The sequence below is a fragment of the Mustela nigripes genome, chromosome 13, assembly GCF_022355385.1.
Source record: "Mustela nigripes isolate SB6536 chromosome 13, MUSNIG.SB6536, whole genome shotgun sequence".
NCBI classification, from domain to species: Eukaryota; Metazoa; Chordata; class Mammalia; order Carnivora; family Mustelidae; genus Mustela; species Mustela nigripes.
Genome location: NC_081569.1, coordinates 51936284 through 51941708, shown reverse-complemented (window position 1 = coordinate 51941708; position 5425 = coordinate 51936284). Strand labels below are relative to the sequence as shown.

The window sequence follows — 5425 nt, the reverse complement described above, 5'->3', positions numbered from 1 at the left end:
TCAGAGTTGTCCACTGGAGACCTCCCCATCCACCAGAGAGGATGTTTCCTCGATTCCAGCATCTTTGCTGTAGCTTCCAGTCAGGTCTCCATGACTTGCCCAGACTTCATTCCAGCATCAGCTAACCCTCTTTTTCCTAGCCACTCTGGACTCCTTCAAGACCTATGTCAGCTCCCTCATGTCTAACTTGTCCAGGCAGCCTCTGGAATTCTGCAGCACATCTCTTTGGTATGCTGCTGCTGTGCCACCCTCAGGGGCATGTTTGGGACTTGGGGGAGAGGGAAAATAACATCACATTACCAAAGCAGGCATTTGGGGTATATTGGCAATGACACTTGGACATACACCTAACAACCTCACAGAATACACCGAACAACCTCACAGAATACAAATAATACATAATCCCCCAGAGAGCAACCACATATGGGATGATTTGTGTTTCAGGCACAAGGGATACCAAGTGAATGGTATTTACATCCATCATGTCCTACATAAAACAGGAAGTTAGCACCTGAACGTTGGAACCAGATCTGTGTCCTGCCTCTTCCTTGTCTTTCAAAGGTGTCAACACTTTGTTTGCCACTGTCTTCAGCATTAGATCATTTTATAAAAGGCAGAGAGAGTAGAATGGGTGATTGGTGTAGGGTGGTGGATTAATATATGGATAACAACCTATAAAACAGAAGAAGAATAATACAAAAATGCAAAACCCAGATTTAATACTAGAATATGACAAAAGAAGGTAGCTAGAGAAACTAATGCAAATACAGGATATGATTCACAATGCCAAGGGAAGGACTCAGTGAAGAGTGTGGCAGAGCCAACTGGTTGAGACTAAGAGCCTTTCAGTGGACTGCTAAATGGACAGGATCTGGTGCTTCAGCTGAGAGCCTTCTTTGATGGTGACAGAGCAGGCAACGACCGGCTCGGAAACCCTGCTGACCTACCCCATAGCATGCTTGGAGTGCACAATCACCTAGGGACCATTTTTATCCTTAGGATGAAGCAGCAGCAGAAGTTTCAGGATGATCTCCAGGGGCTCAGCATCTGTATCCATCATGATGAACACAGAGACAACACTGTTGAAAGGTTTGGTGCCTTCATTGGTTCCTTTCCAAAGCTGCTTTTAGTTACATGACTGCTGACAAGGTCCAGCAGTTTTTTGGTGAGGTGGGCATCTGCAAGGGAGTAGACCTTCAGATTTACATCACCCTCAGTCATATCTGCATTTCTGTAGTCCTGCCACCCCTCAGAGCAAGGGGACTTAGGAGGATCGAACCTGCGTTGACCAGGTCACATGGGAGGAATTGCACAGGTGCAGTTTTATAACAAAAAGCATCTTTCCTATATGCCTGTTCAGCAACAGGATGGACATTTTTAGAAGAAGAGAAATTCTAAAATTTCTGTGCATAATTTCTGTGCATAATCTTTTCTCAAGACAAAACTGTACAAAAGATTCTTCAAAATGGGAAATAATTTAGCTACACAGGAGAGTGATCAACAGTTGTTACAGAGAAGTCTAATATTGAGCCCAGTATTAGCTTCTCTTGGGGGACTCTTTGAGTCACATTGACTTCCCCATGAGAGAAATAGTGAAAGAGAAATTGCATGGTAATGAGACAGAGGGGAAGAGGGATGGTTTGTAGGCAGTATGTTGGTTTGTGTAAAAGTATCCTTATATTGGTTATGTGATCTTTGAGATGAAATGCTTAGAAGAACTGAGCTAGGGAATGAGGGTGTGAAAACATATCCTGAGTGTACAGACATACCTTCACTCATGTACCAAACTGGAAAAAATAGATGTAAAACCCTTGATATTTAGAGATAATTTTTAAAAAAAGATTTATTTATTTATTTTAGATAGAGACATGAGAGAGCATGAGAGAGGAAAAGGTCAGAGGGAGAAGCAGACTCCTCACGGAGCTGGGAAACCAATGTGGGCCTCAATCCTGGGACTCCAGGATCAAGAGCTGAGCCGAAGGCAGTTGCTTAACCAACTGAGCCACCCAGGTGCCCTGTAGATATGATTCTTAAGCTTGACAGTGGGAGAATATATTGATCATTTTCCTCTTATTAGTCATAGCCTATGTTAACCTGTATATATTTACCTGTGGTCCCAAACTTTGGAGAGTTGAGGATGAAGGTCTTCTTGAGTGCTTTCAACACTTATTTTTCCTGAGTTGAGCCATACAAGTAAAATTTGTATGTAATTAGATCAAGTTCTTATGAAATCAAGGGAAAGAGATAAAATCAAAAGAAAATGTAGGGAGTTAGAGTTGTTTCTAAGTGGAGCACGTTTACCTGAAGGAGATACTCATTCAAAGGACCTATGATAAGGCTTTGAAACAAGCCTAGTGTATCTCTGTAAAAGTAAGGCTTTCTTGATTATTGATGTGCAAATATAAAGAATAAGATCTCCAGGCTATCATGGGGCTCCAAAGTGTGAAGGATCTATCTTTGTTTAGAACTGCATTTATTTAGACCTGTATTTTATTTTCTTGGGTCAGAAACAAGTAAGAATCTTAATTTTCTAATTACAGAATGAAGTTTCAAATTAATTTTCAGAATGTATTGACATTGAACCTAATGATTCATAGACCTGTACCCCTGGAGCTAATATATGTTTATTATAAAATTAAAAAATTATAAAAAAAGTATTGACATTGCAAAATGTATAAACAAGGATACAAACTGGAGAATACTGCGGGATGATAAAAAATAAATAGGTAAGTATGGTCACTTGCATTAATCCTAGTATATATCAGATGATATATTTATTTGCCAAGAAGAAGCAGAACTACTCTAAGATAAGAGGAAAATTTCTCCTGTTGCTTCCCAGCCCTCCAAAAGCTCTTCTGCTACACAGTGACCCATAAAATCATTCTATCATGTCAGTGTGCTGCTGTCCCGATATACCAGTGTTCTAAGTCAGACCCTGGATACCAGGCAGAACAACAGATTAAGATGAATGAGCAGCATCTAGGTAGAAATAAAGTCCTGAGGAGTTGGTCAGGTCAATCGACATAGAGCAAGCTGTGATTTGAGAGGGATCCTCTAAGGAATGGATCTTGGGTTTGCTTGGTAACAGAAAAGGCTGCTGGGTCAAGAGGAGCAGGCATTGCTAATGTAGAGTTTATGAGACCTAGAAGTATTAGAGAGGATGGAGACCACGAATTTATTTGTTGCCGCAGCTGCGATTGGCCAAAGCTTTGAATTGGCTTGAGTCTACAAAAGGTACTCATTAGTAGATTTTACTGTAGAGTATTCAGGACACAGAGACAGAGAAAATTAACTGAGAAAAGGAGAATGAAAAGAACGGAAGTACTGTAATCCTATGACCTTTGGCTGAATGTATAAAGAAAGCTCAAACAGTATTCAAGAAACTATTCACATTATTTGTTTTTACTCTTTGTTGGTTTTATTCATTTATTTAATGATAAGCATTTATTGAGCATTTTCTGTAGAGTTGTTACCCATTAATGTTATAGTAGTAGCTATGATGGACCCAACCCCTTCCTCACATGGAACTTCAACTCTAATGAAGAAGACCTACATCAAATAAGAAATTATTATAATTCATTATTACTTTATTAATTATTATTATTGATATTACCAAAAGTTGCATTAGGGAGTGGTATAATATATACAATGGAAGGAGTTCTTCTGGACCCAGGATTTTGGAAGTGTTTCTTGATAAAAGGATGTTGAGGGGAAAAAACCCATCTACTGAGACAAGATGGCGGGGAAGTAGGAGGAGGCGCCCTTTCAACCTGTACCCTAAAGTGAGCTGATTACCTTCCAAAAAACTCCGATCACCCACGAAATCAGCCTGAGATCAGAATTATATACGTTTGGATCTCTACCAGAGCAGAAGATGCCAGTGGGCAGGTAAAGTGGAGTGGGAAAGTCACACTGATATCAGAAGATAAACCAAAGGGGGAGGGAGCCACCAGAGGCAACCCACTGGAAAGTAATATCCCAATACGAGAGTGCTCTGCATCTGGGGACCAGCATTAACTCGGGAGTCTGGTAGAAAGCACTCAAAAAGAGCAAAGGATGGCCCGGGGGAAATTGCGGGAATCGGGGTGTTAGGGTTAATTCCCCAGACCAGGACAGCCACCTCTGGCGAAGAGCCAGAGAGAGTGCGGCAGAGAAACCAGGTCTTGGTCCCTGAACCACCAGCGTGCATGAGAGTATGTGGCGCCCTGCTCCCTTGAAGGGCTGGGGGCCTCACCAGCCAACAGAAGCACAGACTTTTTGCAGATCCCATGCAAGTGCGCTGCCATGCCATCAGAGTTTGAGTTGTGCCCCACACCCTCTCCTGAGAGCTTGCACACAGGCGCCAGCCTGGTGCTCTCAGACCAGAAAGACCAGGCACTCCCAGCCCAGGCCAGCAGGAAAATCTCAGTGTGCGATCACTGCTTGGAACCTCTCTGGCAGTTTGGAGCTGCCCAGACAGCTGCCACTGCTGTGGTTTTGGGTACAAGCAAAAAACCTGAATCCCCAGGGACCGCGACTGGGAACCTGCTCTGCCAGTGGCCAAGAGGGGATTTTTTGGGGGCTCTGCAGCCAGACTGAGGCTTCTCTCTGAGAGGGAGGTCAGGGTGCAGTTTGCTTTCCTTTAAACCTACAAAACCCATCAAAAGTGGTCAAGGCGAGAGAGAAAAACCAAAGTGAACAAATATAAAAGCTTCCAGAGAACAAAAGCCTGAAAATAACAGTTTCCTCGGAGCCCACCCACTTGAGGGGGGCAGGAGGACTTTACTCAGAGAACACCATTGACTGAAAACCCACGTGGCAGGCCCCTCCCCCAGAAAACCAACCAGGAAAGGAAAAAAAAAGAAAAAGAAAAAAGACAAGAGAACAACCACTACTATTTCATAGGACAATTTTTATTAATTTGTTCCCACTATTCTGGCTCATTTTTTAATATAGATAATTTTTTATTATTATATAGATAATTTTTTAACCTATTTACCATCACAGTGAGATGTCCAGTACATCAAATTCCATAATAACCTTCTAACCTGAACTTTTTGATACATACATCTGTGTTTTCCTTTTGCATATCTATTTTTTAAATTTCTTTTTTAAAAAATTTAGTTTAGTTTAGTCTAGTTTATTCCTTTTTTTAATTTTTATTTTTTAATATTCATATAGAGTTAAAATTCAAGGTAATCCCCTTTCCCCAATCAATGCCACCCCTATAGGTAAACCAATTCCTAATCCCCCTTTATCTTAGGAAAGTTGAGTCCTTTAACAAAGATATCAAGATACATCCAGGAAGAATCAAAACAACCTTCTTCACCCACACCGAGAATTTACAACCACTCTCCCATCTTTTTCCTCCACCAGTATTTCTGTGTTTTTGTGTTTGTCCTGATAGTATATAAATATTACACTCGGGGTTCTTTGTGACGAGGTT

General features: G+C 41.4%; 1 pseudogene; it reads right to left on the bottom strand.

Annotated features, from left to right (window-relative positions):
* Positions 1-799: 799 nt before the first annotated feature.
* On the bottom strand, positions 800-1221 carry LOC131999334 (NHP2-like protein 1; annotated as a pseudogene).
* Positions 1222-5425: the final 4204 nt, after the last annotated feature.